Genomic DNA, 25,663 nt, shown 5'->3' on the forward strand with positions numbered 1-25,663 from the left:
AGTTTTTAGTCAAAGGAAAACTCTCATTGCCCCTGGAAAATTTACCAACTGTAATTTTCCTAGGTTTTGTGTGTAAATGCTTATACTAACATTAAATCCAGGATTAGGTGTCCATCCATGCTTAATATTTACTAACTAGATTTTAAACTGGAATCTGATTCTTCTGAAGGACCTTGAAATATTTGGGTAATTCTTATTTTTGTACAAAAGGTTTACTTTTTAAATACTCTTGAGAGTGATGCTGCTCTTGATGAAGGCAAAAGCAACAGTAACTTTATTTTCATTGTGGTCAAATAAATACCACATTCTGGGATGGGGTAGGGAGTGGAAGCTGTCATTTGTAGGAAAGACTACTCAATATGAATATTCCCTTGGTATGTGGAACAAACTTAAAAAAAAAAAAAAAAAACTACATTCTAGTAGTATAGGAAATGTTTGTTGGCTTAAAGTGTTATGGGTTTTATCATTCACATCTGGAATCATGTGATGATGCTTCAAATTCTCTGTTTACTATACCACTTGCATATTGAGTCTCTGAAATTCCCACATCAAACAAGTTGCTAGAACAGCCTTTCTTTGGCCTGGGGTTGTAGCTTCTCACCTCTGAAACTAAGTGGAGCAAAGAGACCTGGGAGTCTGCTGGTGATGTCTATCATTTGGGGTGGTTTTCCTGTGGATTTATTTTGCTTTGCCTCTGCCAATCCAGGCAATGGTATATGGGAGGGTTGCAAGATAGATTTTATGCAAACTTATTTTTTCTTTTCTTTTCTTTTCTTTCTTTCTTTCTTTTTTTTTTTTTTTTGTTCCGCCATAAGTTCACCAATGGTGATGGTGTGATAAGGGATTGATTGCCCAAAGTAGAACTTTGGTCGTGAGGAGATTCGTTATAGATTGCTACACATTTGAGTCTTCTCTAATGGCTGACTTTTGAAATCTTGTCTCTTCAGTAACCTCAGGAAGTTTCATTCGAGATAACACTTCAATTTTACATATTTTCAGTCTTTCCCAAGTTCTCTACATTGACCTCAGTGCTTTCTTTTGGGTCTAGAAAAGATTTCTTTTTTGAAGACTTAAGATGCTGAAATCCTTATTTTTATTTATTCTGTGGACATAATCCCCTATTCAAAGTTTTGAGAATCTTCCTACATTTTCTTTAAGTATTTTGTAGCATCTCAGAAAATGATATTGAAAATCTTTCCATTAGCCCATGTTAAGGTGGGTAAGCTTGGGTCACCACTCACTTCCTGGGATCAAGTGGATAAGTTGGAAGTTGTGGGAGTTGATTAATAAATCTTTTGGTGAGGTAAAATTTGCTCCTTTCTAAAACAAATAGATTAGTACCTGCTTGGCTTCTAAAGTTCTTGATTTTGCTTTTGAAATGTTTGTCTCATGGCATCTTGATATTCAGGAACACAGAGCACTGTGAAACACTCAACTGTAATGAAAATCAGACAGAAACTCAGATGAAAGGAAGGGAAGGGAAGTTCCAGTCTCAGGTGAATCAGATCCTCGTAGTATGAAAAAACAGGCTGACAGAAATCACTACCTTTTATAACCTTTTTGAGGTGATTGGCAAAATTTAAAAGAATCACTTCTCCAGTTATTTTTCTATCTATCTTCTTCCTCTTCCTCCTCTTCTTCTTCTGATTCTTCTTCTGATTCTTCTTCCTCCTCCTCTTCTTCGTCTTCTTCATCTTCTTCGTCTTCATCTTCTTCATCTTCATCTTCTTCTTCCTCCTCTTCCTCCTCTTCTTCCTCTTCTCTCTTTTTCACTTCTCTTTCCCTCTCCTTTTCTCCCTCCCTCCATATATATTTTTGTGTTTTTGTTTCTTTCTTCATCATCTGTGCTCTGGGTGTATTTTTTTTTCTTTGTCTCTTCACAGTAAGTAGAAAGGGTGTCCAGGCTTTGGGGGTGGCTTGAAACTTCACCATACGTATAACCTTTGAGAATTTCTGGCACCAGTTGTTTTGTAGCCTGCGCACTCTCCTTTTCTGATGTTTACCATTTGTTAGTTCTTTTGACCTCTGTTGCCAAGGCGATGTGCTGTGCTCTCTTCCTTCTTATGAAACTCCCTAATTTGATGTATAAAATGTCAGGAGAAATTAAAGAAGGAGGTGAGTACAGGCAAATGAAAATGGGAGTAACATTTCAGTAAAGTGGTGCAGGGTCAGATGAGGCCAGGATGTCAGTTGACTTGGTACAATAACAAGTGTGATGGAAAGGTCCTTCCTAAAGGTTGCAAAACCATCACCTGTCCATAGTGAAATTCAGGCTATCACTTGGGTTGTCCTAGCATAGTGGCTACAATACCCTCATGGGTTTGTTCATTGCTGAGACAGCTTCAGTCAATTGACTTCTTAAGAGATGGTAGGTTTTTTTGACAAAGTATCAATGTTGTGAACAACCAGGTGGCATAGTGGATAGTCCTGGAGTCAAGAAAACTCATCTTCCTGAGTTTAAATCCAGCCTCCAGACACTTACTAACCCTCTTTACCTCAGTTTCCTCATCTGTAAAATGAACTGGAGAAAAAAATGACACTCTAGTATCTTTGCCAAGAAAGCCCTAAATCGGGTCATGAAAAGCTGGATACAACTAAAAATGACTGAATCAGGGCTTATAGATGAGACACGGTGAGAAGCCCAATAACCTGGTTGAGTCCAGAGAACCTCTGTCTACCATAGTCCTTTGCTTGTCTTTGATGTGCTCTTCCTACCCTGATATTTCATTTATTTAGGCATTTATTAAGTGCCAGATACTATGTTAATAAAAACTAGTGTTACAAAGACAGTTCCTACTTCCAATGAGATTACATTTTGTTAAATGGAAATTACACATTTACAGATAAGGGCAAAATTTATAAAGAAGTAAATATAAAGAGTCTTGAGCCTAAGGGGAAGTTAGACATACTTCCTGAGGGAATGAATTGAAAATAAATTTGTTAAGTCTTCATTATTTGCCACATCAGTCATAAAAGCTTGAATCTTCCTTCCATTCTAAACAGGGGAGACAACACATATAGAAAGGTAGTGGCCAGGGAGGGACATTTTGGCTTGGAAAGTTAAAGGGATGGTTAGGTTAGTAGGATGAAGGGAAGGGAATAACATTTATATACCATCTACTATGTGCCAGGCATTGTACTAAGTGCTCTACAAATAGTATCTCATTTGATTTTCACAACAGCCCTGGGAGGTAGATTTCAGTTATTATCCTCATTTATAGTTGGAAAAAACTGAGGCAGACACAGTTTAAATGTCTAGGGCTAGATTTGTATCCAGTTCTTCTCGATTTCAAGCCTAGCCTCATAACTGCCTTGAGTAGAGCATCAGGGAAGGAGGTAGAAATGCCCTTTCTAGGAGCGATGACAGAGTGATCTTGATTGTAGTTTCTGAACTGGAAAGAAGGAGAAGGGAGACATGAAAGGGTTATAGTCTCAAGCCCTTGGAGAAAAGTGTGCTGGTTGGGAATGGAAGGAAATCATGGCTGGATCTAGGCCTAAATGTCATTAGTGACTAAGACAGCCACCAGTCAGGATAGTTGACCTTTTTTTTTTCCAACAAAAATCTTAGGAATCCCTCATGATAAACATTTGAGCAAAGTCTTGTCAGGAGGTGGATTTTAAAAGAGGTGGTAGCTTCACAAAACTTTAGACCATGTAGAATCTGTTGTGTCTGATTCTTTGTGATTCTATTTGGGGTTTTCTTGGCAAAGATACTAGAGTGGTTTGTCATTGCCTTTTCCAGCTCATTTTATAGATGAGGAAATTGAGGGATAAAGGATTAAATGACTTGCCCTGGGTCACCAATTAGTAAGTGAGGTCAGCTTTAAAATCAGGAAGATAAATCTTTTTGATTCCAGATCTGGCACTTTACCTACTGTGCTACCTAGCTGCCTCAATACACCCAGTGGGGTATAATAATAAAACACATTTTTTGGGGGGAGTTGGAAAACTTGGCTGGAAACTTTGCCACTTTCCACTTGTAAGACTGTAAGCAAGTAACTTTCTCTCTCCAGGCCTCATTTTATCTATCTTTAAAATGTGAGCCCCACATTGGATGATTTCTAAGGATCTTCCCCATTCTCACCATCCATCATTTCATATTAGTATATTTTTCTTTTGCTGAGGTGTTTCACTTCTGCAAAGGTAGGAAAAAAGACTGGCATTGGGAACTTTTGAGTGGCAATATTTATTTTAATTTGGGATTTTCTACAGGTCTATCTAATGTTTGAATTTATCATTATGGGGAACAGTTCCCAAGAAACAGAGCTATAAAGGGGAGAGCAAACAGGTGGACATTTAGGGGTTAGTGGTGCCAGGGCTCTAGTCTAGTTCGGACCATCCTGTTTGCAAGGGCAGGGAGGTTATAGCAGGGTTTTGCCAGCACACTAGTGGAGTTCATTTACAATGTCAGTGCCATCATTGCCAAATGTCGTTTGGTATCAGAGTTACAAAGAGTATGTCTATGCATTTCTCCTTCCAATTTCAATAAGAGCAGGCTAGAGGTGAAGGAACAATTTTAAAAGATTATATACAAATTTGGAATTGCCTTGGAAAAATGGATAGATGGTCAAAGCTAATCCAGCATTCAGCCAGTGATCTTTTTGTCAGATTTGCTATGGGGAAGCAGAAGAAACTGATCCAAACTTTCCAAGGGAAAGAAAATAATTTATAGCTGAATGCTTAGGATTACACCTTCATCAAATGTTTATAATTTAACCAGAAGAAGGAAAAGTGGGTATTTACCCCTTGATTTCTGCCCTACTTGCTGGGTGATCATGATAAATGGATATGATGGAGAGATCGTAGGCTAGATTTGGCAGCAGTGGAATAGCTGACCCTAAAGAATAGCCACTAGTAAGTGTCTATATTAGCTTAGAAAGAGTTCTCTGGCTCCCTCTTGGAATGCCCCATCATCTATCTGTGTTTTTCCCTATGTTGTTTAATCAGAAGCTTGAATAAAAGCATAGATGGATGTTTGTAATTGAATTGGCAATAGATACAAAGCTGGGACATTGACAAGGAAAGGAAGGAAACAGGTGCTGTACTAAGCGCTTTTACAAATATCTCATTTAATTGTCTCAACAGCCCTGGGAGGAAAATACTATAAGGAAATGAAGCAGACTTAGTTTTAAGGGCCTTGCCCAGAGTCACCCAGCTAGTAAGTGTCTAAGACAGGATTTGAATTCAGGTCTTTTTTTTACGCCAAGTGAAACTCTTTATGTCTCTTAGCAGCCATGGTGGAGCTAAGACTGCTAACTCTTGCAAGGTCAATTAAGATCTTGGCAGGATAGACTTCTGGGCCAAATATAATAGTGCAAAATTTAATAGGGACAAGAAGATATACAATCTTAGACGATGGCCCAAACCATGAATTTTACAGATACAAGATAATGGAAGATATGACTAGTCAGGAGTTTGTTTGAAAAAGATCTAGGGGTTCCAGTGGATTACAAGTGGCCTCGATAACAAGGCAGCAGTGTGCAATGACAGCCAACACCACTGTCATCATCCAAGTCTTCATTGTTCAGTGGTGTCCTGAACACAGTGACTGATGATGGCTTGGCCCTCTTCCCTGGTCACGTATCTGGAGCACTGCATTCTGATCTAGGCCCCACAGTTTACTAGAAACATTGATAAACTAGAGGATGACCAGGATGGTGAATTTGAGACATTGAGCTTGGGGAAGAGATGACAGTGGTGGGGAATATGATTGCTGTTTTCTCTGAAGGGCTGCCCTATGGAAGAGAACTTGGTCCCAGAGGGGACAGCTAAATCAATATTGAGGAGAGACAGAATGAGACTTGATATGAAGATAAAGGTTTTTTTTGTTTTTTGTTTTTTTAATTAAAGCTTTTTATTGACAAAACATATGTATGGGTAATTTTTCAACATTGAACCTTGCAAAATGAAGATAAAATTTTTAACAGTTATAGATACAACTGAAATGGAGCTGCCTCTGCAATAGAGCTTTTCAAACAGAGGTTGACTGACTGCTTTGGCTGTGCCAGAGTAGATTCCCACTAAAATAAGGTTGAATTTAGATGGCCACCAATGTTCCTTGTGTCTCTGAGATTCCGGGATGGGGAGTACAGAGAAGAATCAGGGGAAAGATTTCTGGAAAGTAGAGCTTGGTTAAGATGGAGTAGCTTATACTTTCATTCTGGCAGAGCTAGGTCTACTGGGGATTATAGAAATTTATTCAGATTTAGTGTGGTTTGGAATATTTGTTCCCTTAAGGACCAGTAATCAGAAAACAAGGGGCAAAGAGATTTAATTTTGGAGAAACTGCTCCTAAGACAGTTTAGTTTTGAACTTTTTCTGCTGGAAAAGTTGTACAGGAATTAATAATTTTCCCATATATGTGTGTTTTGTTGTTAGGTTTTTTTTTTCTCGGCCTTAATTTGGCAGGCAAGTTGGTCTCTGTGTAAGAGTTGAATATTGTGACTGTTTAAGTGAAAATTGTTTCCTTTCCTTAGCTTGTTGGCTGAAGACATTTTCTTTTTCAGCACTTGCTGAACTTGAAAACACCTTTCTCTTTAAATTGAGAACTGACAGGCCATTAGCTCCTAATGTAGGCTGATTTTAAAATATTTGTGGCAAGAAGAGAGAAATGGAATGAAGAAGAATTGAGGATTAGGAAAAAATTGCTCCTTACTAAGCTTATGAAATCTGTAAGAATTTTTGAACTGTTTGAATTTTTTGAAGTTTTCTTTGGCCTGCAGCTCACAGAGATAGGAGGAAATGGGGAAGGGTGGGGCTTTGTATATGGGTTGGGTACTTTTTATTCTTTAAAAAAAAAAAAAATCTTGACGGATTACGTCTCTGGGGTTAGCAACCAACTGAATGGGGACAAAAACAGGCCAAAGATAACCGGTTAAGGAAACCAAAGATGTGTGTTTGAGTTTGGGTGCAATTAGAGAGGGAAGTCCATATATTGAGAAGCAGGAGTCTTTTTGACCCTGATATTAATTTGTATGACCTTGGGCAAGGCACTCTGCACTTGTTTCCTCATCTGAGAAAAGTGACTTGATAGAGATAATCTTAAATATATATCTTAATATAATCTTAAATATAATCTTAATATAATCTTAAATATAAAGTTACTTCTAGCTCTTATCATATGTTGTTACCTTTTGAGCTCCCAAGTCTGTTCTAATGACTTTTTGGCTCTGATGGAGATAGAAATGGGACCTGTAATTTTACTGGTCTAGGGAACTCCTGGAGGGGGAACCACTTTTACCAATGCAGTTTGGTACCTTCTTTGTAAGTTATTTGGAGGAGCATTGAATAATGTATTAAAATTGTGACTTAAATCCAAGACTTCTTGGTCTGAGGAAGTTATCCATTTGCTGTGCCATATTGTTATTGGCTCTGTTATCTCTATTAGTACATTACAAATCATACATAAATATTAGTAAAATAATTTCTCTAATGTGTCACAGTTTGCTTACATTCAACATTCATTATACATCTTTTTATGGGGAGTACTAATTTTCAGTTCTTTGGAGACTGGTGTTCTGTAATTTATAGTATGGTACCTTAACAATAGACATTAAAAAAGTTGAGCCTTTGTTTTAGGAGGTTTGGGTCATTAAAAGAAAATTTGAGTTTTCCACAGTCAATCCAGCCTAATCTCCTCATTCTGTATAAATTTATGTCCAATGTGTTCATCTCATCACCTCTTTTTAGTTCTTGCTATATATACATACATATATGCTGATGAACAAGCATGGTAGGTTGTCTGTCTAACTACATGTTAGCTGGAATAGATGATATTCTTCATTGACTTGGGTTTTCTAGACCTAACTCTTGAGTGATAATGTTTCTCATCCAGGAGGCTTTGAAATGTTCCAGGGCTTGATGCAGCCTGTACTGTTGTCATCTATAAACAGGATCTCCTGGAGGACCTCACTATGTCCGGCAAGTTCCTCCTTCAGTAGGCATCTGTGCTGTGTGTGGCTCTCTTGAGAAAAAGGCATCATTAAAGAATCATATGGATGAACAAAAATTGGTTGTGTCAAGAGTGAGTGATAACCAGTGGATAACCCTTGTGCTCCAGTGATGTCCTTGGGTGTCAGAAGCAATTGAGAAGACCTCTAGCACATTGGATAGACCTCCCATAGCAAGCTTGTGGCAAGAGTTATAGAACTAGCAGACATAGATGGATGGTACTTAGCACTGTTGAGAGAAATGCTAATGTTGATGAAATTATGGAATTATCTGAGCAATATTAGTTTATGTTTCTGTAGCACTTTCCAGTCTATAAAATGTTTTGTACTTTGCAGCCATTATTTTGTTTAAGCCTCGTACCAATCCTGTAAGGGATAGGTAGTTCAGATATTTTTATACCCATTTTATAGCTGAAGAAACTGAACTACAGAGAGGACTTGGCTGAGATCAGATTTGAACTAAAGTCCAAATCTCAGGACTTTTCAGTATATCCCAGTTGGCTTTACCTTCAATGTATTCTCTCTGGTTCCTTAGAGAGATATATTTTTTTACTCCTTGGGTATATTTTTTGGGGGATTGGGGACTTCTCTTATTCTATATAGAGAAGCAGCTAGTTGGTGCTGTAGATGGAGTTCTAGGCCTGAAGTCAAGAAGACCCGAATTCTGATTCAGACTGACGCACTTATTAGATGTGTGTCCCTCTTAAGTCACTTAACCTCTGTCTGCCTTAGTTTCCTCATCTGTAAAATGGGGATAATAATAACAATTACCTCCCAGAGTTGTTATGAGGATAAAATGAGGTAATAATTGTAATGTGCTTAGGAAATCTTAATGTCTGTGTAAATGCTAACCATACAGCTACAATCAAAGGCCTATGAGGAAAAAAAAATTCCCTTCTGAATTAGGCCAGCAGATTTCATGTGTGAAATGATAAAGGGTTCATAGGGATTATGAGGTAGTCTTAAATATGTTTACCTAACTAATTATAAAAAGAAAAAAGAGAATTCAGACTAACTATAAAAGCCAGGAAATTACTGTCTGATGAATCTGTTAGGGGAGACCCTTCTCTAGGGCGGGGAGGGGGGGGGAGGGGGGGGAGGGGAGAGTTCCTGTTCTCCAGTGTTGAGAATAAATGCCCGTTTTACACACATACACACACACACACACACACACACACACACACACACATACACATACACATACACACAAGTGCTTTTAGGTTTTTGAAGTGCTGACCTTAGAATAATTCTTTAAGGAAGGTAGTTTGTGATATACTGTTTTACAGAGGGGGAACGGAAGCTCTAAGAGATCTTGACCTGGACGTCCTTTTCACCCAACTGGTTGGTGTCAGAGGCTGGAGTCAAACTCAGGGTTCCTGATACAACTCCTACACTTTCCCTACTCTTTTGATCTTTTTTGGCTGTGAGAATCAGTAAGAATTAAGTATTTTGGTGTCAGACCCGAGTGTTGCTTCTTTCCTTTTGCTGCAAGAGTGAGAGACTTACTGGAAAGGAGTATGTATTTGGGGTCATGTTTAGGCTTCTTTTTAATGTGAACCTTGAGTGGTGACACTAGATTAGCCATTGAAGCTATCAGATCCTTCTGAAGCAAAATAACAGGATTTCCTCAATGCTCTCTTTAGGATACAAGTGAGCTTGGGGTCAGCCAAACTTTCAAGGCCTGCCAAGTGGGACTACTTATTGTGCAGAGACCACATCCTTAATGTTCAGAAGAGAGGGGTTCCACTTCCCTCCATTAGTCTATAGAGAACAATTTGGAATAATGAAATTTCTACTAATGTTCTTCAAAAGCCCTTTAAGTTTGTTTTGTTTGGAGATGGTTTGTGATCTATTTTTAAACCTATAGAATTTTTGTGTGGGTTGTTTCTAAGCCCCACAGGGTTTCTGTCCATTCCCTTGCTCTATTGCGACTTAATCCTTCAGGGCTTTGGAGTGTTGTTTTATTTCCTCCTGCTGCTTTTATTAAATAACTTCCTGTCTTTCTATACTCATCTTTTCCCTCTACCCTCCCTTCCTTCAAACACATTCTGTCTGTCTTTTTCTGTCTCTATATCTGTCTTTTTCTTTCTTTCCCTCCTTCTCTCTTTTTTTCTCTCCCTCCTCTTAATTGCTTCTGAATTGATTTCTTTGAATAGCAAACATTTCTATACACATGCCAATCTTAGGTTGATTTTCTCTTATCCACCTGTGTGTTTTGTTCATGATGTTCTCCTTATCTTTTTTCTCCTCTCTGCCTGTCTAAATCCTACCCCTTCTTCAAGTTTCAACTTTTTTTCTTTTTTAAATAAACGTTTACTATGCTTTTTGCACATAGAAAGCACTGTGGTAGGCCCTAAGGATGCAAAGATTAAAGAGTTACAGTTCTCAAAGAGCATAAATTCTGGGGGTTGGAGTAAGGAATGCATAATATATACAGCTATAATAGAAGATAGAACGTGATAGGGGAGATAGGATCCAAAGTATTCTAGAAAAATTTAGTGAGGAATCTATGATCTTCATCTAGGAAAAATCCTTCATTGCACTTGACCTGGACTTGAAAGAAAGATTTTGAAAGGTAGAGATGAGCAAGTACTACTAGAATTGTAGGCCTGGTGATTGACCTTAGGCATGAGAAGGTAGAGCAGTGGAGTCAAACTCAATAGAAACTGCGCCCAGTTATTCAAATGAAAGAATTCCTGCTGGCTATAGATTGACTTAGAGTTAAAATGTGATATTAGTTACATTTTACTAATTTAAAAATCAATTTTGTTAAGTATTTCTCAGTTATATTTTAATCTGATTCTGGCAGTACTGGGGAGAGTTGTAGGCCCTTTGGGCCCATATCTGATCGTCTAGGCTAGACAGAACTACTATAGCAGTGCTGCAAGGTAGAGAGACTGAGTGAAGGAGGGTCATATGAGACATTGGACACTTTCCAGCATCCATCCAGTGGCACTAGGAAGGCAGGTAGCTCATGAGATATAGAGCTAGAAGAAGAACTTAAGAGATATTTTGTTTTAGCCTCATTTTACTGGTGAAGAAACTATGATACCTCTCCTCGCCAATCCCCACCCTATCACCTCAAGTTGTGATGGTCCAAGATCACATCTTCAATAAGTGGAAGAATCAGAATTTAAACCCAAATGTTCTGAACCCAGTTTCAGTGCTCGTTCTATTAGGCCCCAGCCTGCCTCTTGTTCTGACCTTCCAGACATCTTTTCTGACTATTTTAGCCTTTATTGATCTCACTCTTTTGAATTCCTGTCCATTTATTACTGCTAAAATAGTTTAGCACTTGACTTTTGTTGAATGTTATAGGTGGAATATATCATTTCATTAAAAAGAAAAGCAAGCTGTATAGAATAGAAATCCACTGTCTTATATACAGTCTTCTTTTATGTTCTAATGCATATTTGGAAGTGTTCAGTTTTTTGTTGGTTTTTTTTTTTTTTTTTTTTTTTTTTTGGTGTTTGGTAAATTCAGAATAAAAGATGATTTTATTTATTTTTAAAGTTTTCTATATATTTTTTTGCCCATTTACATGTACAATTTTTAACTTTAGTTTCAAAAATTTTTGAGTTGCAAATTCTCTTCCTCTCTTTGTCTCCTATCCCTCATTGAGAGGGTAGCACTTGATCTTACATTGTATTTTCTATTTTTTTTGTATGGTGCTTGGTGCTAGATAATCAGTTCATTGACAAGCATTTATTAAGCTTTTACTATATGCTAAAGAATTGAGATACAAGGAAAGATCCCTGCCCTCAAGAAGTTCACATTATAATGGGGGAAAGATGATTATAACAATGTACAAATAAGATATATACAATATAAATGGAATATCTTCTGCTAAGCTTGCCCTTACCCTTATGTCACACTAGAAAACATTTGGCTAGAATATGCTTTGCAGTTATTCTGTCAGAATGTGCATAAATGTGACTCCAATATTGCTCTATTTGCATTTCCATTCTCATACTCAGCCAGATTTCCTTGCCAATTGGTTCCAATTCAATATCGTCATTCTCATCATTGAATACTTTGCTTATAAGCCATGTGAAGACATATTGAGGAGGGAGGTGGTAAAATGAAATGGAAAATAATACTGAGGTGAGAGTCAGAAGATGTAGGTTCAGATTTCAGCTCAGTAACTGCCTGTGCGACATGGGGTACACAGTGTTCTCTATCTGGGACTCAGTTTTTCTTATCTGTTAAAGATTTTGAACAAGATGATCTCTGAGACACTTTTCAATTCTGAAACTGATAGTTCTTGTAAGACTGAGAAAAGTGATATAAGAGGTTTTCAAATGTATGATATTTTTTAATCTAATATTTTTCAATTACTAATCTCCTTTCCTTCCTTCTCACTTTCTCTTTCACTGTCATTCTGTCAATAAACTTATTAAATGCCTACTAGATACCAAGCTCAGTGCTAAACATTGGCCATACCCAAAACGCAGAAGTCTAGAAGACAGTCCCTACCCTCAAGGAAGTCCTGATAGGGGAAGACAATAAGCAAATAAACATGAACAAATATGTATAAATAAGCTGTGTACTGAATAAATAGAAACCAATTAACAAAGGGTGGGAACTAGAATTAAGAGGTTGGGAAAGGCTTCCTGGAGAAGACAGGATTTTAATTAGTACTTAAAGGAAGCCAGGGAAGCCAGTAGGCAGCGAGGAGAGAACATTCCATGCATGGAAAAAAGCCAGAGAAATTGCCCAGAGCTTAAAGATGGAGTGGAACATCAATGAAGCTGTTGTCATTAAATCAAAGTATCTAAGGGGGGGGGGGGGGGGTAAGATGTAAAAAGAATGGAAAGAGAGGGGTGAATGTCTAGGTAATTCAGGTGTTATGGAGCTACTAGAGTTATATGGGGGGGGGGGGGGAAGCAGGGAGAGGAGTTGTGGTATGTGGCTTGGTTGGACTTGTGCTTTAGAAAAATGACTTTGATGGCTAAATGGAGGATGGGTTGGTATGGGGAGAGATTTAAGCAGTCACACATCTTCAGACTATTGCAGTAATGCAGGTGTAAGGTGATGGGGTCTTATACCATAAGGATAGCAGTATCAGATGAGAGAAGGGGGCTAGCATACTGGGAGAAAAAAAAAAGGAAAACAAAACTCTTGTAACAAATATGTGTAGTCAAGCAAAATAAACTCACATTAGACATGTCCAAAAACATATTTCTTTTTCTGCACCTTGAGTCTTATAGATAATATTCATCATTATCAGTCGTTTGGAATCATGGTCAGCCATTGTATAATCAACATTATTTGTCTTTACTGTGTTGTTAAATAAAATTTTCTGGTTCTTCTCTTTTCACTCTTAATTCATACAAACAAGTCTTCCCAGTTTTCTCTTTTCATATTTTTTTTAAACAGCACAAGAGTATTCCAGTATATTCTATATTTTCAGTCATTCCCCTATTGATAGACATCTGTTTGGTTTCCATTGTAAATTATTACTTATCTAGATTTGTTCATAGCAAGTAGTCCTCGTGAAATAGTTAGAATGAGGTTGTAGGGTATGCCTGCATTCCATGGAATGAATTTTGGGAATTATAATACAAGATTTCAAATTCCTAGCTATCACTGACCCTCTCTCCCTTTTTTTCTTAAAGTTCTATATAATAGTTTTTGCCCTCAAAAATCAAAGCAAAATTTTCTTTTGAAAAACGAATTCAGTGATGTGTTTTGATCTAATACAAATTATAGTTACAAAAATCCAGATTATCCATTCTTCTAGATGTTTTTATATATATAATACCCAGAAATCACGTCCCTAGGAAAATTCTTGGTACCTAAAAAAGTAATTAAGATATTTTTTAAAATTTGAGGTGATGACACAGATTTAGGTATGTAATAATAAATGATTCCCTATAGATCTTCTGAGTGCCAGGAATGGGAAAAAATAAAGATCTTACTTTGATATCCTTTAGAATTCCAAAGTCTTTTTTAGATTAAGAGATAATTCACAACTTAGGTTGGGTAAGAGCATAAGAAAAACAACAACAACAACACTGTTTTCTTGAAGGGCATATTTAGGATAACAAGGAGTTTAGTTCCTTCTATGTTATGCTCACTTTTTTTTAATATAATTGGGATTTTTTGGTGGGTCCTAGGCTGAGAAATCTTTGGATATTCTGGAGATTTTTCTTTTCTGCTAAAACTCTAAGAGATGATATGTGGGGTTCTTTCTTTAAAGAACAGTAGGTTGAGAGTGAATCAGGAACCCAAACTGTTGCTAACTTCAGTTATCTTGGGCATGACTCCCTTTCTCTGGATCTCAATTCCCTTCTCTGTAAAACAAGAATAGATGACTTAGGGTGCTTTTGGAACTTTTCATTCTATAAATCCATGCTAAGTGCATTTTTAGTATCTAGGATGAACTTTTTATATGCTGTTTTGTCTTCTAAATTTTTAGACTGTTTTTGGATTGTATGGGGCCTTAGGGAAATGTAGTTCCCACTGGTCCTCTGTGAATGCCCATCTTATACGTAAGTCAGTTTAGGTCATATCTGAGCTTTGACATTGTTCTCATTCACCATGAGAGAGGAGATAGTGTGATCCAGTATTTTCTAGTTTTTAACTAGACTTAACTCAATCAGTTCTGAATTTCTTTGTGACTGAGTAATATTTTGTTATAAAAGTAAAACCCTGACACTTATCTTACTACATAGTTTACTTTTTCTTGTAAGAGCATGAAAATGACCCAGCATTTATATTTTGGCTCTTTACCTCTCTTTATATAGCTCAGAGAACCTATCCCACTAAGTTAGTTCTTACTTATAAATGGGGAAAGAACATTTTACACTTTTAGTCAAGATACTACTTGGTGTGTTTCAATTTCTATGAACCTGCCATGTTTACCATGTGAGAAATACTCGACTGTTGAACTTGGGAAATAAGACTTGACAAATTGCAAAACATATGCAGTTATAATTGTTCTGAAACCATTGCACCAAATAGGAAAGTGTAGTGGAATGATCCAGGAGTCAGGAGACCTGGTTTGAATCTGGACTCTGACATGTGGCAGAGCAGATGATGTGGCTTTTCTGAGCCTCAGTTTACATCTGTAAACAAAATAGTGATATTACAAATATCACAGGGTTGTTGTGAGGAGAGTATTTTGTGAACCTCAAAGAGGCCTCTTACAGAAGTAACACTGTTGTCAGAGTGGATCAGAGGATACTTCTCATGAAGAATAAATAGGTGAAGTGTGAAAAACAAATCATAAGCCTGTATAGAAGAATGATAAAATAGTGATGGAGTACTTCAGTTATTGAAATATTTGCTGAATCTTCTTTCTCTTTCTCTTTCTGAATGATTTGTCTGAATCTTTCTACCTCTGTCTCTTTCTCTTTCATTGCCTCTCTTTGTTTATCTTTGTTTTTTTGTCTTTTTCTTTCTCTTTGTCTCTCTCTGTTCCCCATTCCCCCTCCCTCCCATGCTCTGTTCCCTTTTCTTTTGTCAAATGCAGAGCAGCTAATAATTTCTGGATTCTGTTAAATGATACTAAAAAAAAAAAAAAAACAGAGGAAACAATAAGGAGAAATTATTTTCTGGATTTGATTCTGGAGGCCAGTTTGTTGGGAGTGGAAATGGGAGGGGGAAATGACCATTCCATTTTATAATTTGTGATAAAAAAAGGAAGGAAAAGCCCGACATACACCCTAGATTTTTGTAGGTCAGGTTTCAGATGGTTCTCAGGAAGGAGAAACAGCATAGTCTATTCTAATATTCTACAGGGTAGTAAACTTTAGGAAGTCTTAAGGATAAAATTCTATCAACATAAAGAGAAACCATTCCAATGAGAAGAAACAGGATTAAAAGACTGGTGTAGATACACAGGTAATTTTAATTAATTATTTTTACTACACATTGCTTTATGAATTATATTGGGATAACCTACTAAATTTTAAAAAAAAAAAAAAAAAAAAAAAGATGTCCACAGTGTGGAAAAGGGTGAATGGATGACATAATTTTTTTTTTTTTAATTTAATAGCCTTTTATTTACAGGTTATATGTATGGGTAACTTTACAGCATTAACAATTGCCAAACCTCTTGTTCTAATTTTTCACCTCTTACTCCCCACCCCCTCTCCCAGATGGCAGGATGACCAGTAGATGTTAAATATATTAAAATATAAATTAGATACATAATAAGTATACATGACCAAACTGTTATTTTGCTGTACAAAAAGAATCAGACTCTGAAATATTGTACAATTAGCTTGTGAAGGAAATAAAAATGCAGGTGGGCATAAATATAGGGATTGGGAATTCAATGTAATGGTTTTTAGGATGACATAATTTTTCAAGAATAATATGTAGAGTACTAAAGTTCAGAATAAGCTAAGGCTGATTGAGAAAGTTAATGAGAACAAAAAAGAGATTTAAAAAAAAAGCCACATTGGAGAAAAAGGGAGAATCAAAGAAGGAATAGGACTGCTGCTTCAGGTCGATGAGATGATAACTTGACCACAGCGAGAAGGTAAAACTACTTGACTCTTATTTTGTTTCTGTTTTCTCTGCTGAGGAAAATGAACTAAAGTGGTCTTATTATGATAAGAACACTACACAGGAAGAATAGAATTTGAGTTCTGCCTGTGGCACTTAATAGCTGTGATGACTGTGGCCAAATCACTCAACTGTGTGGATCAAGGGGATGCTGTAAGTACAGATTACTTAGATTTGAGCAAGCTCATGATAAAATCTTATTCCATGTTTGTGGGTAAGATGGAGAGATTTGGGCTAGATGAAAGTACCATTAGGTAGAACTAGAACTGATTGAGTTGCTTAGACCCCAAAATCAGTCATCAAGATTCATTGTCAATTTAGAAGACAGACTTTAGTGGAATGACCTGGGAATCTGTGCTGTTAAACATTTTTTATCAATGAATTGGATAAAGGTATAAATGAATGAATGAAAGAAAAAAGCACTTATTAAATGCTTACTGCATACTGGACTCATACTGAGTGCTGGGGATACAATCAAAAGCAAGACAACTCTTGTCCTCAAAGAATTTATATCCTAAAAAGGAAAACTAGAAGATATGGGGTAGTGGTGGCCAGAGAAGGGTATTTTCTTCTGGGACTAATTGTTTTTCATTTTTTTAGTCCAGTTTGACTCTTCATGATCCCATTGGGGTTTTCTTGGCAAAGATACTGGAGTAGTTTGCTATTTCCTTCTCCAGATCATTTTTCAGATAAGCAAATGAGGTAAACAGGGTTAAGTGACTTGCCCAGGTCACACAGCTAGTAAGTGTCTGAGGCCAGATTTGAACTCCCAAAGATGTGTCCTCTTGATTCTGAGTCCAGTGCTCTGTGCACTATGACAATGTGCAGCTGCCCTAGTAGAGTCATAGAATTTATCAAATGGGGAAGGAGGGATTGCTAATATATTAAATGACAGAGTCAAGTTTTAAAATTATCCCAACAATCTAGAACATTGGATTAAATTAATAAGATAAAATATAAAAGGGATAAATGTATAGCCTTACAATTGAATTTTTTAAAAAAATTGACTTCACAACTATTAAAAAGGGGAGGCAAGGAGTCATATTTAGGAAGTAGTTGATCTCAAAAAGGTCTGAAGATTTTAGTGACCCTCAATTCAAGTGTGAGTGAGTAGCCTGGCATTAAAGAAAGCTAACACAATTTTGGGCTGCCTCAAGAACCTCCCTTTTAGTAGGGAGGTCATAGTTCTCCTAATTCTGTCATGGTCAGACTACATCCGCAATATGGTGTTCAGTTCTGGGTGGCATCTGTGAGGAGGGAATTGATAAACAGATAAGTTCCTGAAGAGGATAGCCAAGATTTTTAAGAGCCTTCAGATCATGCCATATGAGATATGGTTGAATGTAATATTCGAGCTAGTTTTCTGGAGGTCCTCCGAAAGGGCCTTGGTCTTAGCAGGATACAGCAGGATAGACCCCATGAGAATGGACAAGAATAGAGTTCAAAGTCTGTATTGTCTCTTACATAGTCTATGTCTGTCATAGTCTGACCCAGTCTCCTCTAGCAGTCTGTTAGTTAGTCTGCTGGTCTGACTTCTTGTCCCCAGTTCTTATATACCCTATTACAATTACATCAGTTCAGCATACTGAATATGTGTGAACTAGAGAACTATTAAATTACCATGCTAAGTACTAAGTATATATGTACTAAAGAACCATCATCTCATCAATTCCTTTTGAGTTAACACGTTTCAAGTATACTTCTGGCTCTCTACAGTTGAAGAAACTAAACATCTGTTGAAAAAAAAATCTAGAGAAAATGAGTTGATAGCAGATTTCAAATATTGGGATTTGAATAGTTTATCCCATAGAAAAGTTTAGACTTGATCCTATTTTACCTGAGAAGACAAATGGGCGTAATAAGTGGAAGTCATAAGGAAACTTCCCAACAAATAAAATACAGTTTTTGAGAGGAATCCAGAAATGGGATGGGGTTTTTTAGGACATGGTGGGGATGATTGATCTTCCCTGGATGTTTTCAAGCAAAGTGAGACAACCATTTTTAGGACATGCTATGAGGAGGATTCTTGCTCAGGTCTGGGTTAGATTTAATGACTTCTGAGGTTTTTTTCTAACCTGAGACTGATTCTCTGATTAAGACCCAGGACTTTTTATATTACTCTTCTTTGTAGTGAAGTTTGCTTCTATAAGGCAACTGTGAAGCCCATTTACAGTTCTCACAAAGCTATGACTGAAGACAGTCTTAGTAGAAATATGTGGCCTTCCAAGGCAACTACTTTGAAGGTCTTCATCTTCATTTGGGAGGGTAAGTTCTGGTGTGTGGGTGGCCAGATTATTCTCATTCCCTTGATGGGTGACTTCACCAGACCCTACAGCCTTGGTATTTAAGCTGGAGAAATATACACAGTTCCTATATTTTCAAGGATCTGGAAATGATGCCTACTACTGAATAAATCAACTTCCAGGTTGTAGTTTCACAGTTCACATATATTCTAGACTAATGACCCCAAATTACAAATACCTAAGAGTCTTTGGAAGCTTCGGTGTCCTTTTGTTGGTCTCTCTTCATTCAGAAATGGACTTATTGTTCACTGATCAAATATTCTGTCTCTGTCTGCTGTCTACTAGAAAGAGCCATTTTATGTGACTTTGTATTTCACAGGATAAACTTTAAGGTAGTAGGTTAGGATTTTACTACATGTAGCCTGCTTGAAATTTATTCTCTCGTGTGTGTGTGTGTGTGTGTGTGTGTGTGTGTGTGTGTGTGTAGATGAATGTAATGCTACAATTTTGTCTAATTTAATATCTTGGTGATTTTTTTCAGTTGGATGGCTCTTTATTTGTGTTATATTTTATTGATACAAATTAATGGTTGAAATTGTCTTTGACTAGAAGGCTTGCTCACTTTTCCTTATTCTTTTTTTTTTTTTTTTTTTTTTTTTTTGCTCTTTTCCCTGGGGAAAAAGAAAACTATTGCTACTTTTCTCATTTATCTTTTCTTTTAATTGTATTTCTAAACTGGTTTTTCTTTGATCCCTTTCCCTACTTTAACCTGGGATTTCACATGACTTAAACATACAAGTGTTGCTAGTTAACTGGATGACCTTAAGCAAGTCACTTTTCTCTTTTTGGACTTTTAAATTTATTTTTTGTAAAGTGAGAGATTTGATGTAGACATCCTTTTAGGGATTTCCTTCCTAGCTCTAACATGTAATGATCTAAGGCCTATCTCAAGTCTAAGATCTCTCTGTGTTCTAAGATCCCTTCCAGTTCTGACATCCCATGTTCTAAGATTTCTTCTGTTTTGGTAGTCTCTGATTTCACTCCACCTTTTTTACTTTCAATTTTATTAATCTCTCCTTTTATTTTTAGAATTTCAAGTTTGGTATTTGATTGGAAGGTTTTTAATTTGTTCTTTTTTTTTTTTTTTTTTTTTTTTTTTTTTTTTAGCTTTTTTAGTTGAAAGCCCAATTCATTGATTTTCTCTTCCTCTATTTTATGCAAGTAAGCATCTAGAGATATAAAATTTCCCCTTATTAGTGCTTTGACTGCATCCCACAAATTTTTTTTAGAATTTCAAGTTTGGTATTTGATTGGAGGGTTTTTAATTTGTTCTTTTTTTTTTTTTTTAAGCTTTTTTAGTTGAAAGCCCAATTCATTGATTTTCTCTTCCTCTATTTTATGCAAGTAAGCATCTAGAGATATAAAATTTCCCCTTATTACTGCTTTGACTGCATCCCACAAATTTTAGCATGTTATCTGATTATTGTCATTCTCTTGGATGAAATTATTAATTGTGTCTATGATTTGCTGTTTCACCCATTCATTCTTTAGGATGAAATTTAGTTTCCAATTACTTTTTGGTCTATTTTCTCCTGGTCTTATATTGCATGTGATTGTTATTGCGTCATGATCTGAAAAAAATGCATTTGCTATTTCTGCCTTTTTGCATTTGATTTTAAAGTTTTTATGCCCTAACACTTGGTCAATTTTTGTATAAGTTCCATGAACCACTGAGAAAAAAGTAAACTTTCTGTCTCCATTCAGTTTTTTCCAAAGATTTTTCATAACTAACTTTTTTAACATTTTGTTTAATCTTCTTAACTTTTTTCTTATTTATTTATTTTGTGGTTTGATTTATCTAGTAATGAAAGAGAGAATTGGGATTTCCCATTAGGATAGTTTTGCTGTTCTTTTTGCATCTCTCTTAACTTCTCCTTTAGGAATTTCCATGTTATACCACTTGGTACATATATGTTTCATCACCTATGGTATCTGTTAGTAAGATGTAGTTTTCTTCCTTATCTCTTTTAATTAGATCTATCTTTGCTTTTATGTGATCTGTTCACTCTACCTTTTAACAAGTCAGATTTTTCTCCAGATATAGATTTGTGTATATAGTCTCTTAAAGTCTTCCCTGCCTAAAAAAAAAATTGGTATCTTTTGTTTATTTCCCAAATATATCTCTCCTCCTCAGAGACATGCATCCTTTGTAATGAAGAATTTTTAAGAAGTAATTTAGCAAAACTAACCAACACATTAATTGTTGGACAGTGTATGCAATATTTCACACTCTTATTTCCCCATCTTTGCAAAGAAGGGAAAGAAGAACATTTTTCATTTCTTCAGGAACAAGCTTGATTATTGTAATTGCATAGCTTTTCCTTTTTTTTCCCTTTCGTTTCCTTTCCCTTTCTCTGTCCATGTCCATTTTCCTTGTTGTAATTTTGGTGTATATTATTTTTCTGCTCCTGTTTACCTTACTTTGCATTAGTTTTTGATAAGTCTTCTACTTCTCCGAATTTTTCATATTCAGTGTTCCTTATAGTGCTGTAATATTGTTACATTCATATATTAAAATTTGCTTACCCATTCTTCCAACTGATAAGTTTATTTCTAGTATTTTTATAATTATAGGTACTTTATTTCTAGCACTTTAGGTACTTAAATTCTACTATTTTTGCTACTAGAAGTGCTACTAAGGATATTTTGATGTATTTCTTTTCTGACTTCTAAACTTAGTTTTATATAAAGAAAATTCAGTCAACTGTAGTTTTTCTACTTTATTAAATTGCCATTGCCCCTGTTTTAATCTCATTTGGTCTCCTGGCATTGCAATACATTGGTCTCTATTGTACGAGTCTATATAAGAATACCAAGTAATAGAATTCTAAGCAAAGCATAATTGGAAGTAGAAATATGCTTTGGGAGAAGTAGGTTAGGCATTCCAAAGTCAGATAAAAATTACTTTAATACTATCTGGTGTTTTGGATTATCATTACCATAGCTTTCCATTAAATGTCATAATCAGCTTTGAGCATGTGCGAATAAAGTGATTTAAAGAAAACATGTTGATTGGTTCCAACTCATTTTCAAAATTTGGGATCACATATTCTAAGGAAATTATTTGAATTCCTGATACTTTAAATGTACCTATAATTATAAAAATCAGAACCAGAGGGAGTCCTAGAATTTCAAAATGAAAAGGACCCTTAAAATATAGAATACACTATGTTGGGGGAAGGGACAGTTTGAAGGAACTTTGACATCATCTGGTCCAAAACACTTTTAGACTTGCTTTCCTTCCTAGCCATTTCTAAACCATGCTTCCAGTAGTCCAGTCATACTCATTTTTTTACTTGTTTGCCTCCCACCAGAACCTTAGACTCTGCTTCTTACTAGGCTCTGATAGTGAATCATCTCTTTCTCTTGTCTGAAGCCAGGCCTCAATATTATTTCTTAATTCTAAAATTGTGCCACCATGAGAGAGATCTTTTCCTTTTCTAGCTTCTAGTTTATGGATTGACCTTCTCTGTTAGAATGTAAGCCTTTAGAGGGCAGGGACTGTCTTGATTGATTGCTTATAGCTGAATTTCAATCCATAGTACCAGGCACTGAATGTCCTCATAATAAAACTTTATCTTTATTATTCATTCATTTATTCATTCTTCTTTATCTATGCATTTTAGAATCTCAGGCTCCTTTCAGATCTGTGCTCAAATGTGACTGATTAAATGAGAACATTCCTCACTAACCTACTTAGTGCTCCTTCACTCCCACCTAATTATTGTGTATTACTTTGTATGTATCTTTTGTTTAAGGCAGTAAAAGAAGAATTGTTTAGTTATAATTTTCCTGTTTATCTTAGAGCTTTTTGTCTGGCATACTGGCCATAGCCTAATAAAGTGCACAAAAAATGTTTTTTGTGTCAGAAACAAGAAAGGGTCCTTTGGCCATGTTTTATGCCAAAATCCAAACTGTGAGATGTGTAAAATGGAATCTAGATTTTTTTCCCCCAGATATCCAAGGTTACTGTCTCTTAGGTTCACATAGATTGAGTTTATCAAAGAGACGGGATCCTATTTGCCAGATACAAGTAACTTTGTGTTTCCTTTTCTTCCCCCACCCCTCATCACTTTTCTTAATCCCTTTTGTGTTAGATAGCTGTTTTATATCTCCTTCCATATCTTTTCTTCCTCCTTATTTTCCCAGAATTGTATGAATGCTTAGTGTATCTTTTAGACCTCTCTCCTCTTTACTAAAGTCTGCTTGCCCCATCTCCCTTCCATCTCTGCCCCCTGGATTATGAATTATGTAAATATAATCAGAGTTTCCATTAGTGCTTTGGAACTTAAATTCCCTGGTGTACAGTTGCAAAAAATATCTCTGTACAATGCCTGCTAATCAGAGTATGGTCTTGTTTGTGCAATAACATTACTTACTTGTGAACATGTATCTACCAAGTAGAATGTAAGCTTCTTGAAAGTAGATACTGGCTAATTTGTGCATTTGCATTCCTTCCACCCTGTCAAACACCCAGGGCAGGTTAGAGATGTAGTAAAAGCTTGTTGATTGACCCTTCTGTGAGATATATAAAACTGTGTCCTATGATGAAAAATGTTATCTATTTCCAAAAAGAGAGAGTGCTAATTAATTCTGATTTTCCATTGAAGGATACTTTAAAAAAAAACCTTTTATTTTTCTTTTATGTGTTTTCATTTGCACTGCTGCTGATATGGAAATATGTTACATGCCTTCATATGTATAATTGATACGTTGCTTGTCATCTCAAAAAATTGGGGAAGGAAAGAAGAGAGAATTTAGAACTCAAAATTTAAAAATTAATGTTAAAAATTTTACATTTAATTGAATAAAATTTAATTAAAAAAAAAAAAAAAACTGTGTCCTAGAAGTGATTGAATGCCTGTACATTTGAACCAGCTGTATCTTGCAGTTGTTGGAAAGTGTGAGAATAAACAGTGCAGTTGGAAGAGAGAAAGAAAGGCCAAGACCCAGGAATATATGAGAGATCTGGATTGGATGGTCCTGCCCAGGTAGTGAGAGATCTTCTAGAAACCAAGACTGTGAAGCCTCCGTCCTTTAGCTTTATCATAGCAGTGTATGTCATTCTGTGTGGCAGATATTGGACAAGGTCATATTGAACATGTTCTCAGAAACAAAAGGAAGAGAAAATGCTTAGGAAAGATCTCTGAGGTTTAGAGTAGTTACTATGTAGCTAGTGTATAGGAAGACTGCGGAATTACTTGCTGGCAGCATTGATTATGCCATGAGTAAATAAAGGAGAAAAGTGTCCACACCATGAAATACCCTGAAGATAGAGATCTGATGCTTCATTTACTTTTTTGACTTCATTGTGCTTTCCAAATCTTAATGTTCTGAGAATCAGTGGGCTTTTGTTCTTGCTGCCCAATTCAGCCATTGGCACAGCTGCTTCTCTGCAGGAGGTTGCTAGTCAGATCTCCTATCTGGGCAGACCCTGAGTTGGAAGATCTCCCTGAGTGCCGTGCTTCTGTTACAGCCAAAGGTGCTACGGAGGCTTTGACTCAGTGTAGGAGTATGGAAAATGAGCATAGAACTGAGGGTCAACAGGGACTTAGAGTAGCCATCCAAACTCTGCTACTGATTATCATCTTTGGAAAGTCACTTCTAGATCATAAAATTTAGAGTTGAAGGGAACCTTAGAGGTTATCCAATCCAACATCTTCAGGTTACAAATGAGGAAACTGAGGCCCTGAGAGATTCATGAACATACAGGTAGCAGGTAGCAGAAGCAGGATTCAAGCTTAGGTCTTCTGCCTCCAAATCTAAGAGTTTTTTCCCCTTTGGATAAATGAGGGGATTGAACTAGATGATCTCTTGAGTTTTTTGGGCAGTTTTTCAATCCTAAGTTGAATCTAAGTAGCCCAGAGAACCAGGTAATACAGATACAATGCTATATAATATCCAGAGAAAGGGAGGTGATAGTCTTAATGCAGTCTAATGATCAGCTTGCATCTAACAGTTATGGGTTCTGGGCAATTTATTTGAATTTATAGAGGTGGGCCATCAGAATAGCAAAAGGTCTAAAATGGTGTTGTATGAGAATTGATTTGATAGAGCTAGGGATGTTTTGCTTGGGAAAGAGAAGTCATTGGAAGACTGTGGTAGCTGCCAAGCATTTAAAGTTGTAGAAGGAAGGATTAGATTTAGGTTGTTTGGCCCTAGAAGGCAGAACTAGAATGAAAGAGTGAAAGTATCTGAGGCGGATTTCAGTTCAATGTCAGGAAAAACTTCCTAATTAGAGTATACAAAAGTAAGTTGTTCTGTACTGTGGAGCTACAGATTGAGTTAGATAGCCTCTGAGAGTCCTTTGAGAGGTGATATGGTATGGTGGGAAGAATACTGGATTCAGAACAATAAAAGGCCTTAGTTTGGATTGTGTGGCTCTTACTAGTGGTAGTTTACCTTCCCTGTCATTTGCCGTTGCTTTATTTGTAAAATGAATATAATAATACCTATAATGCTTATCTGTCTAAAACTGGATGTCCCATTAATATCTTAAACATAATATATCCAAAATTGATCTCATCTTTCCCCCAAACACTCCCTTCTTGACAACTTCCCCATTACTGTCAAGATTGCCACTTTTCTGCCATGTGAGACCCCTACATTCACAACCTGGGGGTTACCATTAACCCCCGTAACTAATGAAATGTTCTTCTTCCTGTAACTAATGAAATGTCCAGTCCTGTTATTTTTACCTTTCGAAACACAGCTCATATGTGTCTCATCCAGCCACCTCTCCTCTGACATTGTATCCACCACAGTCTTGGGTCATTGCCATAGCTGCCAGTGGTTTTGCCCACCTTGAGTCTCACCCCACTCCATTCATTCCTCTTCCTCTCAGGTTGTTTGGCTCCACACGCCTCACTTTCAATATCTCATGGAACTTGGAAC

At 36.5% G+C, this 25,663-nt stretch overlaps 1 protein-coding gene and 1 long non-coding RNA gene across 5 annotated transcripts in view; one reads left to right on the forward strand and one right to left on the reverse strand.

The window, feature by feature from the left end:
• GNG7 (G protein subunit gamma 7) overlaps nucleotides 1–25,663 on the forward strand; it is a 359,526-nt gene that overhangs the window by 2,711 nt on the left and 331,152 nt on the right. The gene's annotated exons all lie outside the window — the stretch shown is intronic.
• On the reverse strand, nucleotides 1,842–25,658 carry LOC116420789. The gene is made up of 2 exons (XR_004231237.1): nucleotides 25,468–25,658; nucleotides 1,842–2,073 (listed from the first exon to the last, which is right to left on the reverse strand). It is a non-coding gene; the product is annotated as an uncharacterized LOC116420789 (long non-coding RNA).

The sequence above is a fragment of the Sarcophilus harrisii genome, chromosome 1 (assembly GCF_902635505.1).
Source record: "Sarcophilus harrisii chromosome 1, mSarHar1.11, whole genome shotgun sequence".
Taxonomy (NCBI): Eukaryota; Metazoa; Chordata; class Mammalia; order Dasyuromorphia; family Dasyuridae; genus Sarcophilus; species Sarcophilus harrisii.